Source organism: Watersipora subatra, chromosome 2 (assembly GCF_963576615.1).
Source record: "Watersipora subatra chromosome 2, tzWatSuba1.1, whole genome shotgun sequence".
Lineage (NCBI taxonomy): Eukaryota > Metazoa > Bryozoa > Gymnolaemata > Cheilostomatida > Watersiporidae > Watersipora > Watersipora subatra.
Genome location: NC_088709.1, coordinates 47,637,244 through 47,660,169, shown reverse-complemented (window position 1 = coordinate 47,660,169; position 22,926 = coordinate 47,637,244). Strand labels below are relative to the sequence as shown.

At 36.6% G+C, this 22,926-nt stretch overlaps 1 pseudogene; it reads right to left on the bottom strand.

Moving 5' to 3' along the window:
• Positions 1-18,510: 18,510 nt before the first annotated feature.
• LOC137388262 (frizzled-5-like) lies at positions 18,511-20,804 on the bottom strand (annotated as a pseudogene).
• Between the last annotated feature and the right edge of the window lie 2,122 nt (positions 20,805-22,926).

The following is a 22,926-nucleotide window of genomic DNA, read 5'->3' as shown; positions in this document are numbered from 1 at the left end:
TTGAGACCGCACAAGTCAAGCTATTTGATTACGGAGGTAATCAAATATACCATCTCGCCTATTGCATTCTCAGCAAGGAGGAGTGCATTCCACTTATTGTAGTGGACGTGGCCGACTTTGCGGAAAGAGCACAAACTTATGGAGCAGAACAAGCATGCAGAGATGTTTGTTTTAATTGGTTAGCTCATCTCTACCTGGCTTGCCCTAAAATCGGCTCACCAATTCTTGTTCTCACCCACACGGATGAACTGACAAGTGATCAGCTAAGTCAAGCGCGTCTGGATCTTCTCACAGAGGCTGAGTCGATACGCCAAAAACTTCTGGAAGAGGAAAACGAACTTGCAAGTCTTTTTCCAAAAATGCTTAATGCAATTGAGCATTTTTCTAACAGTCAGCTGCCATTGTTCAACGAGGCTGAGATTTTTGAGTTTGGAAACGATCCGGATGTGACGTCAAACATCACACTTCTTAAGGATACTCTGAACAACAGATGCAAAGATCACATTATTGAACTACCAAAACTTTGGCATTCTGTGGAGCTTTTTATTCAGAAACATTCTAAACAACCACATGTTGAGGTCTCAAAAGTTCTGAAACTTTTTCCAAATGATAACCCACTGATCGTCTTGCGGAACATGCACAACGCTGGTCGAGTGTTCTTCTTTGAAAAAAATGAAGCTCTCTCCGGTTACATTTTTCACAAATTCAGTGAAATCACCTCCATGATAAATCTGCTCTTTCATCATTCTTCACATAAGCAGTGGGATAATCATCTCGGTAAGTTTGCTTCTTTTCGCCATCGAGGCAGAGTAATCGACAGGTTTGATTACGAAACACTAGTGCAACGACTCCTACACAATGGCATCTTGGCTGAGGCTCTTCTGAGAAAGCTTCTCGAAACTTCTGCTTTTTCCTTTGATGTTTCGGTAGAGCTATTGCGGTTTTTTTTGATGATGCATGGTCCAATTGGAAAGCCACCTCGCGCAGAATTTTTGATCCCATCTCTGGCTTCTGAATCTTTGCGAGACCTGCTCATAATGGAAAAGCAGCTGCAGGTGAAAGTTGATATCCTTCTCGGAGGTCTGCCCCTACCAACATACGTTCATCAGCAAATTTCCGTTAGAGTACTCAATCTTCTTTCTAATCCTCTTCATCAATCTTCCGCATACAAGAATGGCGTGACTGTCAGACACGGAAGTAGTGTAACCACTGTTAGACATGATTTTGGCAAAAGAGTTGTAACAGTGCAAGTTGCAACTATCTCCAGAGAGCTTGGTGAATCTTGGCAGAATCTGATCAAGGTAACTGAAGCCATCATCAAAGAGTTGTCTCAATCATGGAAGGCTTGCCATGTAGCTGTTTGTATCTACTGCTCCCACTGCATGTTCCGAGGGGATCCGCAGCCAGATTTACAGGTTAACCCTAAGTGGCTTCACTCCATCCATGAGGCAAATATAGAAACTGAATTGAAGATTTCTACTTTTTCTGGAATAGAACCAGATATTTGCAAAAAACAAGCCGCTTCTTCTACAAAGGTTCCAACACCTTTGAGGTTTCCATGTGAGTTGAATACTATTCTTGTTATGAATTTTCTGTTTCATCTTTTAGATCCCAACCAGTGTGTGATTATACTCTTTTTATGTTGTAATTAACTAGCTGCAACATAATTAGTGAACATCATTACCACCGTAAACTGCTTATGGAACAATTTATACATGGTAAACCTTAATTTATGCAGGCAAATAATTGAAAAAAGCTCATCGGCACCGCGCAACTTTTGATTATAGGTCTTCAACTTACTGACAATGAAGTCGCCGCTCTTGACAAGTATCTTCAGAGCTTGAAACCTTGCCAACCCAACTCTGCAGGAGGTGAGAATTTATGGTGGCTAAAAGCGCATTCAAATATATTCTCCATTTGCACCTAAGAAAACCAAGTAATTCTCTAATGAAAATTTTAACTATTTATAGGCTGTTGTTGGCTGAGTTTTAAAAGAAACTCCTCTAAAAATGTTTGTTCTTACATTAAAATGTAACCTAAATCTTAATTAATCTAGCAATGAATGTTGCCAAACACATGGAACAGGGTCAAAGCTCAGCCATTGATGAGGACAGTGATTTGTCTGATGTTGAACAAAAAGGATACTATGATAAGAAAACATCAGCAGCAAAGATCACAAGCACGCTGATTCCAACAAAAGAGAAATTTGTGAAGGACCTCTATAACAAAAAAGTTCAGGTATTTTTGGTTTTACTGAAGATAGTCCTTTTAACATAAAACAGAGTAGCTCATCAGATTCCTGATATATATATATCAGTATATAAAATTCCTGCTATATATATATCAGTATATAAAATTCCTGCTATATATATCAGTATATAAAGTTCCTGTGGTATATCAGTATATAAAACTCCTGTTATGTATATCAGTATATAAAATTCCTGCTATGTATATCAGGATATAAAATTCCTGCTCTATATATCAGTATATAAATTTCCTGCTATATATATCAGTATATAGAATTCCTGCTATATATATCTGTATGTAATATTCCTGCTATATATATCAGACTCACTAAACATTAATTAATAATTCCTCTTCTGAATGAGTGAATTATGTAAAACTCACCAGACCTTTCAGTAAGATTTTATTGACCATTTTAATTAGAGTTTGGAATATTATTATAAAATCTGCTGATTTCTTATTCAAAACTGCAACTATTGCTATATGCGAATAGTTAAACATTTTTGTAAATGATATACTTTTCTGACTAGGAACCAAAGTATCTACACATACCATGTTTAAGCTAGTTCTACAGGTGCATAATATTTTAATTGTGTTAATGCTTAACTAAATGAAGTGTAAATATATTGCTTTAGAGCTGAATTATATGAATTTGATCAAACACTTTAAACAGAAATTTTACAGTCAAACTGTCTCTACCATAGTAGTTTAGTGATTTTAAACCTGTGATAGAATAAGTACTATCAATATATAATAAACATATACCAAACTATTACCCACTACTAGTAATTAATTATAGTATGATAGTTTAGATCAGATTTAATTTTACATGCTCAACTAGCTTCTGAACTAATTTATATGAATATGCTCAACTAACCTAAAATAAGTTAAATCTTCCAACGAAAACAAACCAGACATACACCCGTGCTAAATCAGTGAACCAACTAAACCGATGATAAACTTTTCTAACTGTCTATAACAAACATACACACAAACATACATCACATAGAATCACTTGCGCCTGTTAAGTTTGTGCATGATGTGCTTTAATAAAAGTTCTTTTGAAAACCAAAGCTCAAGGTCACCTATTATTTATTTGTAGTATTTGTTTAAAGCAATCTCAATATGACTTAGTGAATATTGTGTGAAAGAGTACAATAAATATAACTGACTTCATAGAAAATCTTCTTGGATAAAATATAAATACTAAAGTGAATTTGGTAAACTCTGCTAACCTAACTGATAGCTCTCAATTTACTTCAGCATTTTTATTAAAATTCAAATTCCAGGCTACTTAGAATGTTATCAAAGCTAGTAGTTGTTTTAGGAAACCTCAATATGACTAGAATATTTTGTGAAAAGTTACAGGAAATATAATTGATTTAATATAAGATTTTCTAAAGTAAAATTATAATATTAAAGTGAAATTAGTAAACTTTGCTAATTTAACTGATGGCTCCTGTTTTAATTAAGCAAATAACAGTTTTTATTGTATTTGATTTATTATTAATAACACGTCTGCCTTCTTTTTATGTATCTAAGTTGTTAATAGTATTGTTATTCTTATCTGCATTAGTAAATTGACATGTCAAAACCTTTTCTATCAACATTTGTTTTATTAATACTCTAGTACAAGTCTGTACCTGTCTACCACACTTGCCTCAATTTCTAACATACAAATATTTTTTGAAGTTATATAATTAAAGCAGGCAAAATGATAAATAGTTATTGAGCTAGAGCTTTTCCAGTTGAGCAGCTTGTCATACTACAGTTTATTAAATGTTGTATATAAAGTTAACTGGCATGCATAGTGTAACTAGTAAAATTACAAATAAGTTGCGCTATGAAAATGGGAAGATATGTACTTAATTAAGTTCTCTAAGAACGGTATCAAATCATTAATTGTTTGCATTTGAGATCTACAAGATGAGTGAGGGAGTCAGAGGGAGAGTCCTTATTTTCAACATGAAAACATTCCAAAACTATTATAAAACAAGGAAAGGCTCTGAAGTTGACTATGAAAACTTGCGGAGACTGTTCAAAGACTTGAAGTTTGATGTTGCCAAAACCGAAAAAGAACTTACCGACTTGAGTCATGAGGTAGCTACAACAGAAACTAGTTTGTAGAAATACAGAGTGTCATCCAATTCTCATAAGTTTCAAAGGATACAGATGAGTTCTGTTAAAATGAAATTACATAGTTGCCTCATAATCAGTGTCATAAATACAGTTTCAATACTGGTAGAATACTTTTATGCTAGAGTTTTATTAGCTGTTCTGTGAATTATTTGTTCTGTTCTCTCTGTTCTTTATTGTTTGATACAAAGGCAAAATATTAAATAATGTTAGTATTGTACCATTCAGTTTCCATTTAATATTTTTAACAAACTAGTTTTGTGCAACCAGATTTTAAATAAGGAAATATTCAGGGTTTAACAAAAGGTTAAACCTTTACAAATAAAAGAAATTTTACTTTTTTAGCAAGACAAGCATGTGTTTTAATATTGACTCCAGTTGTATTTTCACCCGGTGTTTTACAATTCACCTTGATTAAACTGTCTTTATTTTAGTAGCATGAAATAAAGTTTAAATAGCATTGATCAGCATAAACACTAATATAAGTTATACTATTTCTAATAGTAATATTTGAAATATTGAAAATTAGATAAAAATTTGAAGTTGATACAAAGCATTTCACTATGTTAAGAAGACGAGCACACATTAAAATACCTACAGTAATTGTTATTTAAATCAAAGAGTTTCACAATTCACCTTTATTAAATACTTTTATTTTGGCAAAAAACAAACAGGATTTAGATAAAATTGCTCACATTTTATCTCTTTAAGTTTAAAGCATCCCATCTAACGATTGTTATAGGAAATTCTCAAGGAGATAGAAGAGGAAACAAGAAGAGAAGAGCACCACAAACTGGGAATGTTTGTACTGATCATAATGAGTCATGGAACAGATGGAGACATGATTATAGACCACAATGGAGAGCAGTTCTCATTGGTATCTATCAGGGACAGTTTGTCTCCACAGAGATTTCCTGCAATGGCTGGCAAACCTAAACTCATTATTGTACAGGCTTGCTCTGGAGGTTGGTATATGATAGATAGATCAATGTATACAACGATCTGATTTAAATAGTATTAAATTCAGTTTACTCTAACACAAGCTTGAATCACATTGAAAAGTGTATTTGTGAACACTTAAGAATATTTATATTATTTAACATGCTAATTTTTACAATAAAAATAATTGATGGACGATTTCATTGCATAACAAGGATTATCCGACCTGAAAATGGAAAGTTGTTATCATAAAATCTCTATGTGAGTCATAGATTTAGGGGATTGCTAGTTTATACCTACTTTTAGACATCAAATATTAGCTTAGTAAATTTTGAGACAGCTTTTTATGTACACTACTAGCAATACTCACAAAGTTACTTTCCGCTACTGTACTTCAGGACGCAAAGACTATGGAGTATCACCAAACTTGTCTGCAAGGCACACTGCGTCCACATCTGCAGCAGTAGGATCCACAACTGACAGCTGCTCAAGACAGTCTTTTTTCTACACAGATTCTAAGGGTGAACCACAGCCTCCTTCAACTCCATCAACTGTGCTAAATGTGTATGACTTCTGCTTCATGAAGGCTAGCAGTGAATGTGTGTATCAGCTGTATTCAAGCATCTCTAGTCTGTAGTGGTAGTAGTAGTAGTAGACTGTAGTAGTAGTAGTAGTAGTAGTAGTAGTAGTAGTAGTAGTAGTAGTAGTAGACTGTAGTAGTAGTAGTAGTAGTAGTAGTATTAGTGTAGCTAGTGAGAGAGCAATGGAAGTGTAGTTATTATTCAATCCAACTTCAACTGAAGCTCAACCAATTGTGATAATGTTGATAAGCGTTCATTTCAATTAATTATTATTATCATTGTTATTGTTATATCAAACTTATAATACTCCAGGACAGTCTTTTTTCTACACAGATTCTAAGGATGAACCACAGCCTCCTTCAACTACATCAACTGTGCTAAAAGTGGATGACTTCCTCTCCATGAAGCCTAGCAGTGAATGTGTGTATCAACTGTATTCAATCATCTCTAGTCTGTAGTGGTAGTAGTAGTAGTAGTAGTAGTAGTAGTAGTAGTAGTAGTAGTAGACTGTAAGTAGTAGTAGTAGTAGTAGTAGTGATACTACTACTACTACTACTACTACTACTAACCAATCGTGGTAATGTTGATAAACGTTCATTTCAATTAATTATTATCATCATTATTATTGTTATATCAAACTTATAATACTCCAGGACAGTCTTTTTTCTACACAGATTCTAAGGATGAACCACAGCCTCCTTCAACTACATCAACTGTGCTAACAGTGGATGACTTCCTCTCCATGAAGCCTAGCAGTGAATGTGTGTATCAACTGTATTCAATCATCTCTAGTCTGTAGTAGTAGTAGTAGTAGTAGTAGTAGTAGTAGTAGTAGTAGTAGTAGTTGTAGTAGTAGTAGACTGTAAGTAGTAGTAGTAGTAGTAGTAGTAGTAGTAGTAGTAGTAGTAGTAGTAGTAGTATTAGTGTAGCTAGTGAGAGAGCAATGGAAGTGTAGTTATTATTCAATCCAACTTCAACTGAAGCTCAACCAATCATGATAATGTTGATAAGCGTTCATTTCAATTAATTATTATTATCATTATTAATCATCTCTAGTCTGTAGTGGTAGTAGTAGTAGTAGTAGTAGTAGTAGTAGTAGACTGTAAGTAGTAGTAGTAGTAGTAGTAGTAGTATTAGTGTAGCTAGTGAGAGAACAATGGAAGTGTAGTTATTATTCAATCCAACTTCAACTGAAGCTCAACCAATCGTGATAATTTTGATAAGCGTTCATTTCAATTAATTATTATTATCATTATTATTGTTATATCAAACTTCTAATTACGTTTATCTAAAAACTTACTTTATTTATACTAACATAAGTTATACACCAGGTCATAAAAGGGTGAAGTTTCCATACCTGGTTAGAGTGCAATAACGGACTATATTTTGTTTTAAAGCCTACATAGCAACAAGGTCTCCCACAATTGGATCCCTTTTCATACGGATATTAGTTTATACATTCTACAAACATGCATGCCACAGAGATGTTGAGAGTCTATTCAAGATAGTAAGTGCTAATTTATATCTATTAATTTTCAAGAAGGTGGTATTCTAACAGAAAATCATTTTTTAAAGAGTGAACAAGTCAAAATTAAAAAAATATGTCAATTTCATGTACAGGGAATTTCAAATGGTCCTTTTAGGTTCAACAGAGAGTACGCCAAGTTAGTATCAGAAAAACCAAAAAGAAACTCGGAGGAATTGTTCCAACATCAATCTGCACTTTCACACACCACCGAAAGCTCTACCTTTTTCCAGGATTCTCAAAGCGCACCCTCATATCCTCTGATTACAATTTGAGAGCAAAAAAGAGGAAATATACATGTTGAAACACAAGCGCTCAGTTAAGGATTGCTACCCACATGTCTAGTGAACCTTTGCTTGCTGCTGATTGGTTTATGCAAATCATTTGTGTGTATTGGATAGTATTATCACTGATTACCTTTAGACACTCAACACTTATCAGCAGGCTGCGAAATACCCTTTCTATATTATACTTATACAATCTATTGATATTATATATACTAACTGAAACTATGTATGTTGACATATTTTGTTTGTGGATATCTTAAGCGCTTGTTATCACTAATATTCTTTGATTTTTCTGTAGAATTTATGGAATATTTGATATAAATATAATTGATAAGGTGAACATTTAACACTGCTCTCTGTATTGCGTACAGTCTAGTGTTCATTGTTTATTGTGTATTTGCTGATGTAAAAACGCTGATTGGCACCTTAAGGAATTTTATCACAATATAAAACTAGTTTGCCAACTTAAAACTTTGTATTGAAATTTGCCACTTAGGTTTATCGGCACACTAGCCGTGCTACCCGGCGTTGTCCGGGGGTTAAAAATCAGCTTATAAACAATGAGATGTAATGCGTTGCCCGCCACTTGCTATTCGCCTGCCACAATGCCAATGGATAATTTGAGTAAGCTTACTAATAAAAACTACCAGCTTCACATGACATTACATATTCAATTTGTGTCGTGTCTGAATGCGCTAGCATATTTTCTCCGACATACCGGCATATATTACCTGAATGCATCCAGCTTGTGTGGTTAACTTTGTAAAGCGTTAGACTGGTAAACCAGAGAGTCTGAGATCAAATCTTCTGTTGTACTGATTCTTTATTCCAAGGTTTTTATAACTATAGCTAGAATGACACACAAACTTTGAGAAATATAGGTTTGTCATTCAAATTTAGTCTTCAAGTTTGTTTACCCATTGGACAATTATGTTTGCCAATGCGGAAACACACAGACACACACACTCACAAATGTGTGACAAGCATGCGCACATGTGTGTACATACCGGTACACACATGCATGCTTGCTCGCACATACAAGAGCGCACACACACACGCACGCACACACACACACACCGTAGCTTGCAAGCCAGTGAATAACTCAAACAGACTCTTAATAACAAATACTTCTGGAGATTGCTCGAGTATTGATATTACATAAGAGGTAGTGAATTTTTCAAAGGAAAGCAGTTGTTTCCAGAACCATAGGGGTAGTACAAGAGGGTATGATATTGGATATAGATATCCTCTTGGAATAGTCCAAGAAACAGTTGAAAACCCAAATGAGACACTGTTGAAGAGAGAATTTGGTAGGTATGAGGCCAGGAGTTGAGAATATAGCAAGACCAGAAACAGTGATAGGTGATCGAGAGATAATATTGAGGGGATATGTGTCTCTATATATGGAGTAGGTAGCAGGCAGATGACCTTCTCTCGAGATGGCTGCCATGCCCACTTCTTTTAGTGAGAGTAAGATTAAGATGAAGAAGATGGTAGCAGAAGTTCAGGAGTCATTATTGACCCAACAAAAGTTGGGCAGTAAGTCGCAGTCACGGCGTTTGGATAATGGATAATGCTAGGTGACTGTGTAGTATCATACAGTATATGTGTAAGTGGACGGGATGACACAGCTCTTCTTTGCTATGATACATGTAAGTACCTCACTTTATGCAGCAGAGTATGTGAAATTCTCAGTTTTATACAAAAAACTAAATCAGAATAAGTATGTCTGCTTACATTATTGCTTTTAATAAGAAAGTTTCCTACTGACAATTCTCGATTGACAAACGATTTTCCCTTTTGCTGGACAGGCAGAAGCATGCAAGTATCGACTATGTTGGAACATTGGACAATACCCCTCTCAGGGTAATATACCCCATCAGGACAATCTCAGGGTAATCTTCTATCCAGTCATCTCTTGTGATGTTAGCTGGTAAATACAGTGGCTCTCTGCAGCAAAATACTTTGTTTTAACAGTTCTCTGCTAAAATGATAATCTATATGTTTTAAATTATATACTTGTAATCAGAATTACATGTATTTTAAAATTTTGTTGTCCTAATGAAAAAGCTGAGTGTGAAGAGCGGTGTGTTGACTGCTTGGCTCGGCCAGCTCAGCGCAACTCAGGACACCTTGGACCAGCTCGACTTGGGCCATACGTAAGAAGAGGGGCCTGCTAGCAAAGACTCATATAAAAGGCAAAGCCAAGAGAAGAAAAAAGCAGAGCCCAGTTTCGCTTGCTTATGAACTGTTGAATGCTTTACTCTGTAATCAAAAGCCCAGCAAATACATGCATTAAACTCAAAGCTCATTGAGTTATTTCTTTATGGAGAGCTTGTAAAGGTGGCAATACAAATCCTTTACATAAGCTATTTCTGCTGTGCCGCATTCAAGTTAGTTTGTGCACTATAGTTGTGTCATGTCATGTGTTTGTTTGTGCGTGCAGTAAAGTGCCTTTCTATATCGGCTTATCTGCGTGCTTGTTTGTTGGTTTTGTTTATGGATGCGGTCATCGGGGGGGGGGGGGGGGTGGGGGGGGTTTGGGGGGGGGGGGGGGTGGGGGGCGTATTTAACGGGTGGTATGGGTTCAACAGTGCTTTCCCTAAATAGCATAATAGATCATGTGATAGATTATAGACCAGCCAAGGTTTTATGACCTTTGTCCTAAATGAGCTTTGTACTAAATGTCCTTTGTACTGAATGACCTTTGTACTAAATGACCTATGTACTAAATGACCTTTGTACTAAATGACCTTTGTACTAAATGACCTTTGTGCCAAATGACCTTTGTACTAAATTACCTTTGTACTAAATAACCTTTGTACTAAATAACCTTTGTACTCTATGATTTTTGTACTAAATGACCTTTGTAAATCACCTTAGTAATCAATGACTTAAATTTGTATCCTTGTTAAAAAACTAGTTTCAAAGCTTAGGAAGAGCAAAGCGTCAAAGCATATGCAGCCTCCATGGCCATCTCAGATAAGTTGCTAGCTGAATTTTAATCGGCTGCTCTCACAACGGACCTACGCCCTGATGATGAGGAAATTGACTGGCACACGAAACCTCTTCATGGTGCTTACCACCAACAAATATTTACGGTTGGCGATTTTCACCAGACATATATGTGGCTGAACAAATGAAACCTAACGGCCAATACAGAGTCGCTAATCATGGCAGCCCAGGAGCAAGTGCTCCCAACAAGGCAACTCCAAACGAAAATCTATCACACTAGAGACGATCCTAGATGCAGACTGTGCAAAGATGCACCTGAGACCATCCAACACATCATCAGTGGATGCAGGCAGCTAGCAGGGAGCGCATACACTGAGCGGCATAATCATGTCGCAGGTATTGTGTATAGAAGTCTATGTGACGAGTATGGCCTTAATAAACTACAACACTGGTGGGAAGCTCCTGGTAAGGTGAATAAAAATGACCGCGCTACGATCCTCTGGGACTTCTACATCCAAACTGACAAGCATGTCCTAGCAAGCCAACCAGATATAGTGGTGGTAGACAAGGAGAACAAGAGGGCTACTATAATACATATAGCAGTACCCAATGACTACAATATAGCCAGCAAAGAAAAAGAAAAGGTAGAAAAATATCTCCCTCTTGAAGAAGAAATTGAAAAATGCTGGAATGTAAGAACAACTGTAATCCCAGTAGTCATTGGGGCATCAGGCGCAATAACACCGGCGCATAAAATGTGGCTTGCCCAAATATCAACAACAATCAACTCAGGCGAGTTGCAGAAAAGTGCGCTATTGGGAACAGCTAAGATCTTGAGGCAAGTGCTCAAACTCACAGGTCTCTGGTAGGAGACCCGAGTTAGAGCAGAATTTACCACCCATACGGGGTATCCGGGGTGAGGAAACAATTTATATATATATATATATATATATATGAAGTAAATTCTACTCGACAAGGATAGACAACTCCCAACTCAAGAGCGAGTTCACACAACTTGATGAGTCAATAAACAGACTTGTGGGTGAGCCGATAAACAGACTCAAGAGTGAGCCGATAAGCAGACTCGAGAGTGAGTCGATAAACAGACTCGAGAGTGAGCCGATAAACAGACTCGCGGGTGAGCCGATAAACAGACTCGCGGGTGAGCCGATAAACAGACTCGATGGTGAGCCGATAAACAGACTCGATGGTGAGCCGATAAACAGACTCGATGGTGAGCCGATAAACAGACTCGATGGTGAGCCGATAAACAGACTCGATGGTGAGCCGATAAACAGACTCGCGGGTGATCTGATAAACAGACTCGATGGTGAGCCGATAAACAGACTCGATGGTGAGCCGATAAACAGACTCGATGGTGAGCCGATAAACAGACTCGATGGTGAGCCGATAAACAGACTCGATGGTGAGCCGATAAACAGACTCGATGGTGAGCCGATAAACAGACTCGCGGGTGAGCCGATAAACAGACTCGATGGTGAGCCGATAAACAGACTCGATGGTGAGCCGATAAACAGACTCGATGGTGAGCCGATAAACAGACTCGAAGGTGACTTCTCTCAATTGTTACACCCTAGCAAGCCAAGCGCAATAATTCTTGATGTTCGGTCAATAGCATTTATAGTGAAAGCAGCTATGATACGCTGGCTAATATCACAATGCTAAAGGCAGAAACAGTGACAAGAATTTTATACCCTATTTGCTTTTGAAAATCAAACAGAGCTTATTATAAAGAACGCAGTATCTTTATTGGTGTTATATCTCTCAGTACCAAGCAGTAACACAACAACAATGATCAAACTGGCAGGTTATATAGCAATCCCAAGAAAAATCCACACATTGATTGGCTGCACAGTAATCAGGTCAACCAATTCCACAATAACATATTTCGAATACAAAAACGATAACATTTGTCACTAACTAATCACGCAATACGAGTATTAATAATTTTTTTTTGTGTCTGTATAGTAACATGCAAATCTTAGAACAATATGGTAATAAATGGTTAACATAAAAAAAATTGCTAGTATCACACATACATACACTCTACATTGAACAAGTGTTAAGCGTGCGCCTTATAAATGACTATTCAAATTTGTCTGAATTGCGATGAACGTAATATAGATCCGTTGAGTTAGCAATTTGAAGCTGCCGGATTATAGGCTTAGAAAAGACGTCATCAACTCTTGCGCATTCTGACGTCTACAATTACGGGTACACACTGATTGACAGCTCATTCGCTTTTACAAGCATGAAGTCGGGTCTAAGACCATTCGCCCATTGGTAGATCCTATCGGGGACGACAGTGACCCTCTCGGGCTACCAGTCAAAATCGATTTTTGAGTGCCAGTAGTCTCACCAACCACCTCAGCCCTTTTTAGGGCTATCATTTCCGTTTTAAGGGTTTTGTTCTGCGACGACAATGGTGGAAACTCGTGTCGTAATTGTCATCCACTTTTTTTATTACATATATATATATATATATATATATATATATATATATATATATGAATATATGAATGGCATGGTCGAGTAAAATAAAAATTTTTGTACAATCTTTCATTAAAATGAAGTCTATCAACCTTCACGTTCAGGCACCATGCAGAGACTTGGTCTCTTCTTTTACGCTGCTTTCAATTCCTGGAAAGAACCATCCCTTGTATCTAGTGTCCAGCAAAGATAATTTCTGGTATAGCTCGTTGATTGGAATAGGCTTAAAGTGGTCATCCATACATTTCCAGACTGCCTTCTTGAGCTTTGATGATAGAGCAGCCTCATCTGGCTCTGCCACCATCTTAGTTTTGATGAGCATGAGTGTCGGTAACACACTGCTTACTGTGACATTTGTCTCCCTTAGTAACAATGGAACCACATAAGTCAGTCACATGAGTTTGCTTGAGAATCTCAATCTAGCACTTGATGAAGCTGGCCATCAAAGCAACACATCATGCAAATTAGTCTAAGACCTCAGACTTGAAACGTGTGGAGCTGCTCCACACTTTTGAAACTGAGGACATAGGCTACATGCAAGTGAAAAAATTGAACAAACCATTCTATACGAGCAAAGTGAAGGAAAAGAGGGAAGGGGAAAGGAGAAGGGAGATAATAAAGCCCTGGTGGTTCATGCCTAAACACTACCAAGCCAATTAAATTTACTTCTAACGTTAAAGAAATACTTTCAAACAAATATTAAACTAACCTGATAACAAATCAGTAAGCTGTGCAAGTGGCATCAATGCATGGTGAATGGCTTGTAGAATTTCCAACTCAACATTAGAGAGTAGCAAGTGTGTAGCCGAGTAGTCAGCTGACATTATGAATCTGATGGTTCTCTCCTGTTCTAGAAACTTCTCTATCACTTGAAAAGTACTCTCCCACCTTGTGGGGCACTCATTGATGAGGGAATGGCTCTCGATGTTGAGTTTATCCTATGTGACAAAGAAAATTATACAAATGTAACATGGCATGTACCTGCAGCAATGGCGTAGTGTAAAATACAAACTTGTATTGTTATGGATGAAACTGTCTAAGACACCACTAAATTAAAAACAAGACAAAACCGATTTTGATCCTATGCGAGTGCTGGGGTCTTTAGGGGTAAACATGGCAGATATTAATGCCCGATCTGATGTGATATTGCTCATTGCACAACTTCATTTTGAGCAAACTGAATTGTTACCTGCGCCTCCTTCAAAAGACTCTTCTTCTTGTGAGAGTGGGCAAAGTGACTGATGACCTTTTTCATTGCCAACATAGCAGGGGCTATCTCCTCCTTGGACTGCTTCAGAGCAGTGGCACAGCAAGATTAAGACGGTGTTCAAAACACTGCACTCTTAGCCAGCCTAAAACAGTGACAAATGACAGTAAAGGTAACAATCGATTATAAATTGGCGAATTAAAAAGAAAACCACATGTCCCTTATTGACTTTTCTAATGAAAACAGAATAACTGGATTGACAGCTTTAATAGGTCTGGGATCTGAACAGAAAAATTTCCCCACCTTTTACCGATAAGATGAAATATTATAGTTGTAACATAACAAACTCAAAAGCTGATTATTGAGACTGTTTACCTTGATCAGTGACTGCCTTGCTGATGTTGGAGGCATTATCAGTAGTCAAAGCAACTTGCTTAGATGCCTCAAGATCCCAGTCCCTCAAGACCTGGTCCAACATCACCTGGATATTTGCAGTGGTATGGTTCTCTGGACAGTGATTCACATTAAAAAGAGCAGAAAATGTAGAGTGAATGATTACATCTGGCAAAATATATTTTTTCTAACCATACATACAATATTATTAATTATTATAAATTTATTATATCTATAGTTGCAACACTCATCACCAATGAAGTGTAGTTCAAGGCATAAAGGAAAGCTGGAAGCCACCATACTATTAAACCTTGTTAGATATAAAAAAATGTTAACTACAGACTGAAACAGTACAGTCTAACGCACCACAAGAAAAACAAATATATCAATGAAATGTTAAGCGATAGAAAATAAGTTCACTAGACTAAATTCACTAAAATTAAATTACTGATGTCAAAAGGCAGGTGAAGAAAAGTAGCAAGATAAAAATAAAAGTTGACCCAGTTGTTGTTATAATATAATGAAGCAGGATATCAGGAGTCTAGGTTTGCTTTATTTGAGTTTTGATTATGTATGTTTTCTAATCAACACCGTTGTAATAAAAAAACACATAACTGTAGTTGGTTATAAAGTTCACTAGCAAAGATTGTGTCTTCAGCTGAAAGTCATCTGTCAGCCAGTGGACAGTGTAGGCCATGTATGGATCCTTGGTGATGGATGACCAATAATCCATGGTAACGCTGAATTAGGAAACACTACTGAGCTCGATCTTGACAATGTCGACAGTTTCCTGATACATAGCTGGTAATAGGGTTCGGCTAAAGTAGCTTCTACTAGGAAGTGTGTACCTAGATCAGAGAACAATAAAAATTAATGATACAAATTAATGATCATTCCAAGATGATCAGCATATAGCAGTAGAGCTCTTTGATCGCAACACCAGCTTCTTAATCTACTGAGAGCCTAAAATGAAGGGAGAGCTCCATACTATATCTTTAATGAAACTAGCATACACTACACTTACAGTGGGTCAAATGTTGCCAGCATCTCCCTAAACCCTGTCTTTTCAACTGTGTAGATGGGCAGACCCTCCTTGAATATGAATGATGCCACAGCCTTTGTCAGTTTATCATGGTTCGCTGAGTTGGCCGAATAGGGTGTTCTGAACAGCTTGTGTATAGATTCAGCCTTAGACAATTTGGGAGTTTTTCTAACAGGCTTTGAGTCAATAACCGGCTCAATACAAGTTACATCTACTAAAAAGAACACGAATGACGAATATTCACCTGTAATACAATTATGTTTTACCATCAGATATCAGGTGATTGATGTACGATTAAATTTATTAGTACAGTGACTTGCATTGGTTAAAATTATCACATTCAGACAATATCTATTCCTATTGTCACACTAAGATTGACAATCATCCTGTACCAACAACAATGAGCATTTGCAGTCAAACTCACCCTGCTCATCATCACTGGGGGAAGCTCTTGAGAGGGTGGTTCTATGTGATATAGAGGTCACTTGTGAGGTAGATGGTGATAATAGCGAATCAGAGAGCTGTGATCCAAAGGTTTTCTCAGTATCACTCAACTCCAAATCATTCACTCTAAAACTATCTAAATTCCTTTGAATTGATGTTGCTATATATATAGGTTTGTTATGTTTAAAACCTAGTAAGAAAGAAAAATATTACATATCAAAGGTTTCAATTTATCATCTTGCTGATGTCATAGAGAATAGAGATGATAGTTATTAATCGATTTTGTCAGTTTTGGTATCTAGACATTAAAAGCAGGCGGAACTTCTCATGAATGAGGAAACATCATCAAGAATAATTGTCATTGTTTGAATTTAAGTCTTCAGATCAATCAATCAATGTTGTTGCATGTACTTCTACTTGTTCTTGTACCACCAAACAATACATGCAAAGCTTGTCATTTATTTATAACAAGAGAGCCATCATTTCATTAGTTTCATGCTTCACGTCTCTGGTTCAGTATCATTCAGTGGATATTCTACGAATCAGATTTCATGAATTGAATTTATATTAATTGAATTTTAAACGAATTCAATTTATTTCGTATAGTAAGTTATCTAATTAAAGTTAAAGTTAAAATTATCTAAAAGTATAGTTTAATTGATATGAATTCATCATATTAAATTTATTTATTTCTAAGTCTCACCTCGACTAAGTGGTCCCTGACTAGAGTTGGGCGATGATGACGATGATGAATACAGTTGATTGGCATGAGCCGCTCTTCAGTGACACATCATGTTGCTGGTACTCTCTTTAACCTGCTTCATCTTTTTATTACAAATGAGACATGTGACACAGTCTTCGTTTGCGTTCTTAAACTTTGAGCCGTCCTTGCAAAAAAAACTCCCACACTTTAGATGGTGGCATAGCAAAATTTGGAATGAGCGTTGTCGCGTGGAATTAATGTCTGAAGAGCAAAGTAATAAGTTACTGTTATACCAGTATAGCTACATTGACATATTTATTCCAATACAGTTCAATGAACAAATTGCGCTACTGAACGTTTACGCGTCAATGTAAATTACGAATTATTGCGTGATCTCGTGTGGCGCGAAAAAGCATTATGGGTAACTGATAGACTGCCAAAAAACCAAAAAACCTTTTACTAAAGGTAAAAAACGGATAAATACCAAAAATCGAAACCGCCTAAAGATAACGTAGCAATACCGAAAATAGTGAGTTTTCCCGGATACCGAGAATCCTTCGGTTCAGTATAAGCGGATAACTCCATACCGGCCCAGCCCTACATGTAGTACGCGTGAAGGCTCTCTTCCACTCTGTACAGGCTCTATATAGAATTGGATGGCCGCTCAGCTCTCACCTCTCTCCGTACAATGTGTATGCAATATTTTGATGGTCCGTGTTGAATCTAAATAAGTATATAAATAAATGTATATGTTATGGTGAGATACAGTGATTTGTTGATTACCTGTCTAGTTAGCATCTGACATCCTTTGGGTGGTTTTTGTGTTGTGTTAAGATGAATAGGTAATTAAATTCCCTTTCTGTGTGTATTTTTGTCATCATAGGTCATAGTAGGTTCTGGTTTCTTTGGCAAAATAGGTTCTAGAACTAATATCTGACAAAGGTAACCTTAGATCCTTAAATGTTTGTTTTTGTAATAAACAGTTCAAGTCTATTTCATAAATCAATGGGTTTCAAGTTGATGTCGACCTTACAGTTTAGAAGTTGTTATGTTAGGAATGAACTAAAATTGGCATCTTTAGCCACTCTTATTACTCTGTTGCATCACTGTTGTACAATTGAGCACTTGAATTGCTGACATATATTAATAGTCGATTAGGTGACTTTTATTAAAGAGCAAGATCCAAGTTGCTATACATGAAATAGTCTAAGAAAAGTATAAAATACCTTGTGAAAAACACTGGCAATTAATGCGTTGAAAATATTTGAAACGGTCAATTCAAAAATACAATTTTGTTTTTAGAGCTCAAAGAAAACAGAATGCTTAAAATACAATGAAACTACTGTGAAAAAACCTATTGTAGTCAATGAAACAGTATTCAGTTAGTTTTATCAAAGAAAAGATAACTCCCACACTGGGTATAACTCATACATGGCTAGGGGTATGACTCAAAACAGTATAACGACATCCTTTGTTGCTAGTGGATGTCGCTGAAGGAAAAGCTAGCATTGTTGTTGTCATGTAAGTAGTAACCGTTGTGTACTTATTTTTGTCGGCTGCTGTTCGGCAGCAGGCAGGCAATTCTCCAAGAAGTAAGAAGTTTTCCAGACCATACCCAAAGGCCCAAATTAATACTAACAGCTAAACACATGAATTTAACAGTAATTTAGCATGTAGATTGAGTACTTTGGTTTGGCACCTGAACGGTCACACAGGCGGGTAATCGTTCGGTCCCATTCTGCTCTATAATGTTGCTCATAGAAATGACATGCTATCACAATCGTTGCATGAACAGTGTACAATACAGAAAAAAATACTGATTCTCATCATCAGTTTGTCTAACTTTTCTGTCATAAGATGACTCTTGTACTAGATGACTTCTTTTATTTGAACACAAGAGCCGACAACTAAAAAGAAGTACATAGCAGAAAATACAGTTAAGCGGGCCCAAAACAAATCTTCGTAGATTAGTCATGTTTTGGCTTCCAATGTACAATATTCCGATGAAATGGTCGCCATCGATGTTGTTAGTAGTTATGATTGCAATAAACTGCACTAGCCAGGCGATGAGATGGAAATACTGCAGACAGCTATGAATAGCCTCCTGAGCCCATTTGAGGCCCGCTGCGAGAAACCAGATAAAGGTCAGAATCACCCACCATATAGAAGAGGCCATGCCAAAGAAATAGGCTAAAAAAATGTAGTCGTGAAAAAAGCGAGGCCTGTTGTCTCATATCTAATAACTTCACCATCGCATGCTGCAGCCTCGTGTCAAATAATGAGATGAACCATGCAGTCGATGGAGACCATGAGGTAACACCAGCTGAGAAATATGTTTGATCTCTCCTGATACTCAAACCTCTGCATGTATATAAAGAAGGTGATGACTGCGAGAAGAGTTGATATACAGCAGAAGATGCTCCACAAACTGATCCAGAATATCGCAAACTTACTCGCTCCGGTAAATTAAGCCCCATGGCAGCTAAAGGAGCTATGGCTGTGCTGACTTTGTTGTAGTGCTGTGACTCTACATATAATGGCATCCACTTACACGCATTTACATACATACCAAGTGTAATTATGGCGTTCAAAGTTGCAAAGCGACTCACATAATACAGGTGTGTAGCGCAGCACCTAGAACGCAGTAGTCAATATCAACTTTAACAATGATCACCACTAGTGATATCTTTTTTCTGGTGGTTGTATCTAGGAAAGAGTTTGACCAATTTTAATCTTGAAACATGCTGACAGTCAGACCATCTCAAACATCAAAAATAATTTCAAATGTTAACAAAAATGTGTTTTTGACAAGATCACCATTGCTGAATTTTGCTTCTCATAACATTTTTTTTCTTCAAAGCTATCAAATTTTTGATCATCTTCATTTTATTAAAGTAAATAAAAGTGGAATATAAAAACTGCCAGCACTGTTATTGCCACATTATAGCCACATTGCCATGATATGCTCAAGTAAACAGCACATATGCCACATAACTACACTGTATATTTGTAGAATAACAGGCCATAACAGCATTTCTGTTACGCTTTAGATAGCTAAAATAGTTAGCTTTAAAAGACTCTGTTTTACTTTATTTTTCCTATTATCATGTTAGTGTTTTTGCAATATTTTTGTTAATTAACACTTTTATGAGTTCTCTTTCATAAAGCTTCTGTTTTGCAATTAGCATAACATCGTAACATAGCAAACATGTACTATCAACCAACACGTTTTTGTTTTAGGCTACTGAAAACTTACTGATTTGCATCTTTACAACTTACAGAAGTTGTCTTCTCTCTAATAAGTGACTAATTATTTTCTTGCTAATTTTACATAGCCTCGAATTAGAACTGATGCAATTTGAGTTATCAAATAGGGGTTGTTTAGAAATTGTATTGTGAAGAACCTGAGCTATTTTTGCTGCGTATTTTGAATTGTAACTAGCGTGTTTTGTGCGGTTTTCGGTCATCACTTTATTTTTGGTTGAGTCAACTATTGAAAGTTTGTGTCTGACCCTTTGTATTTTTCTTTATGATTTTCATTGAAATAAGTTTACCTGTTTCCAAAGCATTATAATCTCTGATTAATACTTTGTGAATAATACCTTGACTTGACGTTTCCCAAGCGATTGATTCTACACTACCGTAGTGAATTTTCTTAGCATTTTTGAACGCAAGTTTTAGTGGGTGGAGCTATAGGTTTTCATCTATAATTGATCATACTATGTGCAGATATAGCAGAATTATTCATGCTAATTATTTATATTCAGCAAGTTGACATCGTTCAAAATTCTAGACCGGACTGAATCTCATTTGCAATACATTAATGCACTCACCCATGCATATGATACCCATCCATATATCCTACCTGCGTTATTTTAATTTTCAGTTTTAAATAAAGCACTCTTTCTATACCTATCCTATTTTTGTTCTTACTACATTGTTTTATACTAACATAACATAGTGACCTGCGTTATTAGCGCTGGGCAGCTCGGCTGCCTCAGGCGCTGCTGTGCGTGTTTTTGTACATGTACACCGACTGGTACATTTTTGGTAGTTTTTTTATTTTTATTGAAAGTCTCTGCACTTTCTTACTTTGGTTTTAAAACAAGCATTTTAATTTTTCTGTGAATCATTTTACAGAGTGAGTAGAAAATATTTTCTTTTTATTTTTGCAATGGAGGTCTGTAATTATTTTAATTTTTTGGCTTTTTGCTTTGAGTTGCTCAAAAGTATCTGACGACTTATTTATTTTGTAACCGAATGGCAAGAGCAATGATGGTAGTTCATACTCTGGCAGCGTTGGGGGTAAACCGGGAAGGTACACCTTTACAGACTGTCATGTCACCATTGTCTAATAAATCTAATCATCAAGGAAAGTATTGTTGGGAGAAATGCAAAGGTCGGTTGAAGGACCAAGAGGATAGCTCCAAATTGTGTGACTTTTGCTGTTGTTGGATTCATCTTAAGTGTGCCGAGCTAAGTAAGGATGATGCAGAGTTGCTGTCTCATCTAGAGTCCAAATGTGCGAGGTGGTTCTGTAAAACCTGTGGGGAAGAGTGAGGTATATTGGGACAAAAAACGAGTTTTTGCAATTGTTTGGAACATATTGCTCGAAAAAAGTTGAAAAATGCGGAATATGTAGTCTGACCATTGGAGTTGACTCCCCTTTAATGATTACTATGTAACTTATTTTCTTATGTGTTTTTGCTGATTTTATTGAGTCACACAATGTACCCCAGATGTCGAGGTACACTGGGACAGGTCATGGGGTTCATTGGGTTGGTATGCTTTAGTTGAAACAACATTTATTTTTACATGAATAACAATCATCTAAATTATACATATTAATTAATATGAACGTTTATGCTATCACAGCTTCATATACACATACATTAGTATGCCTGACAGGTTTATTACTACAAGTTAATAATAATGTTAGTTAAAATTAGGAACATCAGCTGCAAACTGCAATTTCAGACACACTTGTGCAGTCCCACCCACTGAGGTAGGATTAGGCAAAATAGTTTCTATGCTGTCTTGCAGCACAACATCTTCATATTTTACATCAGGTCAAACAAAAGAATCCCCACACCGCTTTAAAAAGTTGATTTTAACCGAGTCATCTTCAATATTTTAGATTTGTCCTACATGATATGCCACAGATTTGCTGCTGCTATGTTTGACAACAATAAACGATCCTATGCTTTTTGTGTTGACATCACAGTTCTCTTACACATAGTCATCACTGTCATACTCAAGAGCAGTAGCCAGATTTTCAGCTTCTTCCTCATCATCACAGTTTTTCTCAGGTGTAAGCACTCTTTTCATTTTTTTTCTTTGCTTAGTCGCATTCCTTTCTACATAACACAGTCACATTTAAACTTGGGTGAAAGCAAGTGATAAATAATAGAACAAGACTGATGTCAGTTCAATTATTTCCACTATATATTTATATGCTACTAAAACGATGAATTACCTGTTTTGTGGTCAGTTTGGCTATCAGTTAATCTTTGACCGGATTGTGTGTTAGCACTATTGACTTGCCTTGTCTACCCCCAGCTCTGTTGCCCTTTCTAGGTGGGGTTTTTGGATATGGTCGCACTTCTTCTGGTGTAGGGCTATTAGGGCAGGCAGCAGTTGCAGCTGGTTGTGTTGGAGTAGCTATAACTTGACTTGATGCACCTTTACCTGGATCAGTATTTAACTGGCTTCTCTGGTTAGGATTGTCCTATTCAGTAACGTATGATCCCATAAAATCGTCATCTGTAAATATATCAGGGTTGAATGGCCATATGCCAGCAACTTTGAAGCCTGATGTTGTTTTCACGTGTGAAAGCTTTAGGGTATGCCTGCCCAACTAGTTCACCGATATCATGTATAGAAATGGTTCTTTTGGGGTGGTTCACCGTTCAGTTGTTGCATGCAATGTTATATTGATGTTTAGTTGGCCCATAGACAC